Source organism: Nicotiana tabacum, chromosome 21 (assembly GCF_000715075.1).
Source record: "Nicotiana tabacum cultivar K326 chromosome 21, ASM71507v2, whole genome shotgun sequence".
Taxonomy (NCBI): domain Eukaryota; kingdom Viridiplantae; phylum Streptophyta; class Magnoliopsida; order Solanales; family Solanaceae; genus Nicotiana; species Nicotiana tabacum.
Window position 1 is genome coordinate 43,247,688 of NC_134100.1, and position 8,634 is coordinate 43,256,321.

General features: G+C 40.6%; 1 long non-coding RNA gene across 1 annotated transcript; it reads right to left on the reverse strand.

Annotated features, from left to right (window-relative positions):
- Positions 1-240: 240 nt before the first annotated feature.
- LOC107805631 (uncharacterized) lies at positions 241-1,297 on the reverse strand. The gene is made up of 2 exons (XR_001652463.2): positions 1,158-1,297; positions 241-504 (listed from the first exon to the last, which is right to left on the reverse strand). It is a non-coding gene; the product is annotated as an uncharacterized LOC107805631 (long non-coding RNA).
- Between the last annotated feature and the right edge of the window lie 7,337 nt (positions 1,298-8,634).

Here is an 8,634-nt window from a genome sequence, read left to right on the forward strand (position 1 = left end):
ATACCAACATTAGCGAGGGGATTTTTCCATCGTTACATGTCGTCCAGTCATTAAAAACTTCACTAACAGTAGCTAATTTTCAGTCGTTGTTAGTGTTTGGTGACCAGAATTCCATTCGTTAATTCTATGTACATTCAACGACATACTTTTTAAAAAACAAAATTTTCCTTCACTAATGTGAAATTTTAAGTAATAAATATATTACACGAATTCGAAATCATACAAAGAATGAAGTCAATATTGACATAAAATATCTTTTTTAATTATAGAGAACTAATCAAAGTAGCAATAATATATATTACATCCAAATTGCACGATCCTTTTTTTTCAATTCCTTAAAGAAAACAAAAAATTAAAGAGAAAGTAAAATAGTAATTTGTACAGATGACGACCACAACTCCTAATAAAACAAAATAGATTTCCCTTGGTCTTCAACAATTCTAGCTGCTTCAAATTGCTCGGAACTATTTTTATGAAAGATTCTTCCAACTTCAGGGCCTTTATCTGTTAAAAAAAGTTCATATTAGTTGAGTAAGAAAACAAGAATTAATATTGGTAAGTTGCTACCACACAGTAAAATGTAAAATCACGAAACGAAGAGCATCTCAAAATACTATGAACAATCAGTGCTTCTTACAACAACATTACAAAATCCAACATTAAGAGTATCATGAAACCTATTATAAATGCTCGCCAAAAGTAATAGCCACAACATTGGGAGAAAATGATATAATACAAAAAGGTATTATTGTTCCATCCTTTTGCACAATCATGTTTAGGAAGAACCTTAGAAAAAACTAATTATACACTTAGGATTGAATTATTGGTTTGAGCCATGTCATGGCCACCACCATAAGGGGTTGGATCATATTTTTCAAAAAGAGTGTCATCGTGTTCTTTAGTTGAATAAGAGATTGCATATCTTGTCTCCAAAGAATTAGCAGCCTTTTCATATTGGATAAGTTTTGGCTCAGTAGAACTGTGCACAGACTAACTTAATTGTGGATGCATTTTAGTGTAGTAGTAATTGTAATTAGTACTCTGCTCAATTTGCTCTGAGTTGCTATAGCCATAGGAAGAATATGATATGGAAGACTGAATTGGAAAAGCATCATAATCATAAGGGGCATTGAAATAAGGAGTGAATTGGCACTCACCATCATCACCATTGTATCCATAGAAAGCCATCTATTAAACCCTTCAAATTCTCAGAACAATTGCTAGGAAGATCGCAAATTTATAAAGTTTATCTGCTTTGTATTATGAATATGCATATTATTAAGGTAATATAATTTCAGCCATATAACAATATGCTAAATGGATACTGATATAGAAAGGAAGAAAATGAGCACTGCATAATGGTTGGTTGGGCTGATCAGCTAATGCTATAATAGTGCAAGCAGATAAGAAAGTAGAAAAAGGAAGTGTGTGATTGTTCTACGCTTAGTCTATGAACAAAGATAAGCACGTCAAATTCAAATGATTGATATTGGACTAACATTTAGCGCCACGAAAGTGGATTAAAAGGTAGTTCTTGAGGGAAAATAATAGTACGGTCTAAGCTATATATACTCACAGTGTAAAAAATGTTAACAGTGTAATTCGACCTCTTATTGTAAGTTATTTACTCTACTTTTCAGGTTGTAAGATCATGCTTGTTTTAAACAGTTACATATGGTTACATGTAACTTAACATAATGGTGTAACAAAAAAAAATTGATGAAGCATAATGGTGTAACAAAATTATATATTGTCAGTTAAAAAAAATTGAACTTCCAAGAAATTCATGTACCGAGGGTGTTCAGTAAATTTCGAACTAATCAGCTCGTTGGTACGCAACAGTTGAGACGTTTGTTCAGTGGAAGCATGTATGGACCTTGTGAAATCTCTGTCATGGAAATAGACGGATCAAGACTCTATAGACTCTCTTCTCCTGACATGAGTATATGTAACTAATTTAAGATTTTTAAGTATTTCTGTAATGATCCGGTCAGTCGTTTCGAGAGTTATAACCCTGTTTTTTCTATTTCTACTTCTTTTTATGTTATTCAGCTATATTATGTTATATCGGGTTAGTTGGTTCGGTATCGGAGTAGTTTCAGAGTGAATTGAGATACTTAGTCTCTTAAGTAGAAACTTAAGTTGGAAAAGTCAATCGGATGTTGACCTATGTGTAAACGATCTCAGATTTGAATTCTGATGGTTCCGTTAGCTCTGTTAGGTGATTTTTGACTTAGGAGTGCGTCCGGAATGTGATTTGGAGGTCTGTGGTAAAATTAGGGTTGAATTGGCGAAATTGAAAATTTGGCGATTTCGGTCGGTAGTGAAAAAATTTGATATCGGGGTCAGAATGAAATTCTAGAAGTTGGAGTAGGTTCGTAGTGTAATTTGTGATGTGTGTGCAAAATTTGAAGTCATTCGGACATGGTTTGGTTGGTTTCGGCATCGGTTGCTGAATTTGAAAATTTAGAAGTTCTTAGGCTTGAATCCGAGGGTAATTTGATGATTTGATATTATTTTGAGTGATTGCAAGATTCGCCTAAGTTGATATGTTGATATATGACTTGTTTGTATTTTTGATTGAGGTCCCGAGGGCCTCGGGGTGATTCCGGGTGATTAACGGATTTGTCGAAGTTGAGAAATGCAGCTGGAAGCTGCTGGTGTAAGGCTACTAGTGTGGCCGCACCTGCGGATTGTGAGCCGCAGGTGCGATGATCGCAGGTGCGGATGGCATGTCGCAGTTTCGGGAAATGGAGGCCTGTCATTGAGCGCAGGTGCGGAAGAGAGGATCATACCGGCGAGCCCGCAGGTGCGAAGGGGCATCCGCAGGTGCGAAACTTGGCGTCTAAGTGACTTTCGCATATGCGCACCTGGGACTGCAGGTGCGAGTCCGCAGGTGCGAGAAAGGTGTCCGCAAGTGTGGAAGCTGGAGAATTAAGTGAGTTGCGCAGGTGCGGCTCCTTGAACTGCAGATGCGGTCGCGCGGGTGCGAGAAAAGGCCGCAGGTGCGAGAAGCCTGGGCAGAGGGTACATACTGCATACTTCGCGAATTTTGGTGCATTCTTCACCATTTCTATTCGGTTTTTGGAGCTTTTGGGAGATATTTGAAGAGGGAACCAAGGGGGTTTCATTGAGGTAAGTTACTTGAGCCCTAATACTTGTATATACGGTGATTCTCCATTGTTTAATCATTGTAATTAGTGAAAATGAGGGGTTAGGGCTTGGAATTTTTAAGAGTTTAATTTGAGGATTTGAGAGACCAAACGGAGTCTGATTTTGATGAATTTGGTATGGTTAGACTCATGAGTGAATAGGCTTTCTAGTTTTGTAAATTTTGTCGGATTTCGAGACGTGGGCCCGAGGGCCGGGTTTGAGCCAACTTTGGGTTTTGGTCTAATTTGATAGTTTTACTTGTGGAATTCATTCCATTAGCGTATATTGATGGTATTGTGCTAATTGTGCACAGATTCAGAGTATTTGGAGACCGATTTCAGAGACGAGGGCATCCCGGAGTAGGAGTTTTATGCTGTTAAGGTAAGTAACAGTTTTAACTCTTGCTTTGAGGGTATAAACCCGGAGATTTGACATCACGTGATTGTTTGGAAGTGATACCCACGCTAGGTGACAAGCGTGTGGGTGTGCACCGCGAGGGATTGAGACTTGGTCCGTCCTGTGAGACTGTAAGGCCTAATGGCTATTATTTGTGGTTATGTGTTTAGTTGTTTTTGAACTTGTTTGCCTTCATGATAGAGATCATGCTTGGGCTTTATTCATGCTCACATTATTTGTACTTAGTCATAGTAATTATTGTACATGTTTACCTCAGTTCTTATTATTTGCTAATAGAGGTGATATTTGATGTGGGTTGTGTTCCCTTATTTGTTGGTGATGGTGAGACTAGTGAGGTACATGATTGAGTGAGGCCGAGGGCCTGGTTGTGAGGATATTAATACCATAGCGCGTGAGTTGTCCGCATAGCACGTGAGTTGACCGTGCGGGTCCAGGTATAGATACCATAGCACGTGAGTTGTCCGCGTAGCATGTGAGTTGACCGTGCGGATCCAGTCATTGATATGATGGCACGTGAGTGATCCGTGCTTAGTGCTTGGGCTTTGGGAGCCCCTCCGAAATCTGTACACACCCCCAGTGAGCGCAGAGTGTTGAGTGATGTGTGCGAGTGATGAGTGATGGAGTGACATTGCTGTGAGGTTGTATTTATTTGTGTTGTTGCTGCATTTATCTGTTATGCTTCCTTGTGGCATTTACTGAGTTATGGAATTTACCTATTTATTTCTATTTATTTTATATTATGAAAATGAATAATTGGACAATTTTACTTAGCTCGTCACTACTGCTCAGTTCCTTAGTTATTTCTGTTACGTGCTGAGGTGGTTGTACTCATGCTACACCCTGCACTTTATGTGCAGATCCAGGTGAGTTAGAGCGCGGCGATCGTTGAGTTCAGGCCGGCTATTGTTGGAGACTGCAAGGTGGCTGCTAGCGACCGCAAGACCTTTTCACTCCTTTTATCATTTATTCTTTTGGATTGTATTGACAGTTAGACAACTTTATTTCTTAGTTCATAGATTTAGACGCTCATGACTTAGTGACACTCCGATGTTTGGGGCTCGTTTCCGTATTTTTCTATATTATAATTAGAGTTGATTTAGTTTATGAAAAATTTAAATGTTGGTATTGTTTTATTAAATTCTTATAATCGGTTTAGTAGTAATATTTTGGGAAGTAGGCTTGCCTTGTAACACGATAGGCGCCATCACGACTATGGTTAGATTTTGGGTCGTGACAAGTTGGTATTAGAGCCTAGGTTACATAGGTCTCTCGAGTTATGAGCGGGTTTAGTAGAGTCTTGCGGATCGTTACGGAGACATCTGTACTTATCTTCGAGAGGCTGCAGAACCTTTAGGAAAATTTCACATTCTTGAATTCTTTTCGTGCGGTATTGATTTAGCTTGAAGTGTAACTCTTTGAATTCCTTCCACGCATTTGTATGCGCATGTGAGCGCTCGGTATCAGTTGTGCATTGCTGGCTTGTGGTGGTGGGCCAGTCTGGAGGACTTGAGGCCATGGTTAGACCGCAGCTTAGGCTCGATAAAATCAGTTGTAACATATACATTTGGACTCATATGTCCGATAATATCCCTACGAGTAGAATTTGTGGCTCAATGGGCAGTAGAATGGCTTTCTGGTGAGTATGACGTAACTGCGGGAGGTGTTAAGACAATGTGAATGTGACGAGAAGTGTTTTCTTGAAATGTAAAGGAAGGCCATTGGGTGCTTGATTTTCGTGTTGATGTGATGTACGGTCTCGAGTGTGAATGTTTTGAAGGATCTTTCACGTTGTTAAATTTTGGGTCATTGTTACGGTTGGGTACAGTTGGAATGTTGCTATCCCGTGCACGGATTGCACGGGTTGTGGCTTTAGATTGTATTGATATGTCATGTCACTAGAGTGGTCTTGTTGGATGAGACGAGATCATTGGGCCTAGAATGGATGCTATCGGATTTGATTGTGGTATAATTGGGAGGATAATATCGGAAGTCGGCTTTGAAATTGGCTATAGTTCTTGTAGAAGGAATAGGAGCTCCATGACCTATTGGTCTAATGAATGGTTAGGAATTCGGTATGTTTCTTTCATCATCGACAGTGTACGAAGGTTTTAGAACGAGGTTTTGTCTGATATGAGATTTATTACCGGCACTGGGTTGATTTGAGCCGATACTGTGATTTGAAATCATTGCTTCGAGCATTCGAGCTATGCGGTATTTGAATTTGAGTATTTGAGTTATGGTTACGAATTTTGGTATAGCTTGTTCAGACTTATACGGTATGTAGATGCGAACTTCTGATCTTATAGGAAATTTTGGATGTTGGAAATTTGTTTCGAAGGCTTGTGGGCTAGGTTGAATTGAGAAATTTCAGTTATTCTGTGCTATCGGACCTGTATGGGAGAGAGTGACGTGGGATCACCCCTGGGTATGTGCATGGAAAAGTTACACATCGATTTGATGGCTTTTGGAACAACTCTAGGCACGTTCGAGGACGAACGTTTGTTTAAGAGGGGGAGGATGTAACGACCCGGCTAGTCGTTTCGAGAGTGATAGCTCCGTTTTTCCCATTTCTACTTCTTTTTGTGTTATTCAGCTATATTATGTTATATCGGGTTAGTTGGTTCGGGATCGGAGTGGTTTCAGAGTGAATTGAGACACTTAGTCTCTTAAGTATAAAAACTTAAGTTGGAAAAGTCAATCGGATATTGACCTCTGTGTAAACGATCTCGGATTTGAATTCTGATGGTTCCGCTAGCTCCGTTAGTTGATTTTGGACTCAGGAGTGTGCACGGAATGTGATTTGGAGGTCCGTGGTAAAATTAAGCTTGAATTGGCGAAATTGGAAATTTCACGATTTTGGTCGGCAGTGGAAAATTTTGATATCGGGGTCGGAATGGAATTCCGGAAGTTGGAGTAGGTTCGTAGTGTCATTTGTGATGTGTGTGCAAAATTTGAGGTCATTCGAACGTGGTTTGGTTGGTTTTGGCATCGGTTGCCGAATTTGAAAATTTAAAAGTTCTTAGGCTTGAATCCGAGGGTAATTTGACGATTTGATGTTATTTTGAGTGATTCGAAGGTTCGACTAAGTTGGTATGTTGATTTATGACTTGTTGGTATTTTTGGTTGAGGTCCCGAGGGCCTCGGGGTGATTCTGGGTGGTTAACGGATTTGTCGAAGTTGAGAAATGCAGTTGGAAGCTGCTGGTGTAAGGCTACTGGTGTGGCCGCACCTGCGGATGGTAATCCACATGTACGATGATCACAGGTGCAGATGGCATGTCGCAGATGCGGGAAATGGAGGCCTGGCATTAAGCGCAGGTGCGGAAGAGAGGATCGCACCTTCGAGCCCGCAGGTGCGAAGCTTGGCGTCTAAGTGACTTTCGCAGATGCGCACCTGGGACCGCAGATGCGAGTCCGCAGGTGCGAGAAAGGTGTCTACAGGTGCGAAAGCTGGGGAATTAAGTGAGTTGTGCAGGTGCGGCTCTATGGACCGCAGGTGCGGTCGCACAGGTGCAAGAAAAGGCTGCAGGTGCGAGAAGCCTGGGCAGAGGGTACATATTGCACACTTCGCGAATTTTGGTGCATTCTTCACCATTTCTATTTGGTTTTTGAGCTTTTGGGATATATTTGAAGAGGGAATCAAGGAGGTTTCATTGAGGTAAGTTACTTGAGCCCTAATACTTGTATATATGGTGATTCTCCGTTGTTTTATCATTGTAATTAGTGAAAATGAGGGGTTAGGGCTTAAAACTTTTAAGAGTTTAATTTAAGTATTTGAGGGACCAAACGGAGTTCGATTTTGATGAAGCTATTATGGTTAGACTCGTGAGTGAATGGGATTTCTAGTTTTGTAAATTTTGTCGGATTTCAAGATGTGTGCCCGGGGGCCGGGTTTGAGCCAATTTTGGATTTTGGTCTAATTTGATAGTTTTTCTTGTGGAATTCATTCGATTAGTGTATATTGATGGTATTGTACTGATTGTGAATAGATTCGGAGCATTTGGAGACCGAGTTCAGAGAGGAGGGCATCCCGAAGTAGGATTTTTACGTTGTTAAGGGAAGTAACAGTTTTAACTCTGGCTTTGAGGGTATAAACCCAGAGATTTGACATCACGTGATTGTTTGGAAATGATACCCAAGCCAGGTGACGAGCGTGTAGGTGTGCACCGCGAGGGATTGAGACTTGGTCCGTCCTGTGAGACTGTAAGGCCTAATGGCTATTATCTGTAGTTATGTGTTTATTTATTGTTGAACTTGTTTGCCTTCATGATAGAGATCATGCTTAGGCTTTATTCATGCTCACATTATTTGTACTCAGTCATAGAAATTATTGTACATGTTTACCTCAGTCTCTATTATTTGCTAATATGCGGTGATACTTGATGTGGGTTGTGTTCCCTTATTTTTTTGATGATGGTGAGGCTAGTGAGGTACACGATTGAGTGAGGCCGAGGGCCTGGTTGTGAGGATATTAATACCATAGAGCGTGAGTTATCCACGTAACACGTGAGTTGACCGTACGGGTCCACGTATTGATACCATAGCGCGTGAGTTGTCCGCGTAGCACGTGAGTTGACCGTGCGAATTCAGATATTGATATGATGGCACGTGAATTGTCCGTGCTTAGTGCTTGGGCTTTGGGAGCCCCTCCGGAGTCTGTACACACCCCAGTGAGCGTAGAGTGTTGAGTGTTCTAAATGTTGAGTGCTGAGTGCGAGTGATGAGTGACATTGCTGTGAGGTTGTATTTATTTGTGTTGTTGCTGCATTTATCTGTTAAGCTTCCTTGTGGCATTTATTGAGTTATAGAATTTGCCTATTTATTTTTGTTTATTTTTAAATTGTGAAAATGAATAATTGGATTGTTTTACTTAGCTCGTCACTACTGCTCAGTTCCTTAGTTATTTCTGTTACTTGCTTAGGTGGTTGTACTCATGCTACACCCTGTACTTTATGTGCAGATCCAGGTGAGTTAGAGCGCGGCGATCGTTGAGTTCAGGCCAGCTATCGTTGGAGACTGCAAGGTAGCTGCTAGCGACCGCAGGACCTTGTCACTCCTTTTATCA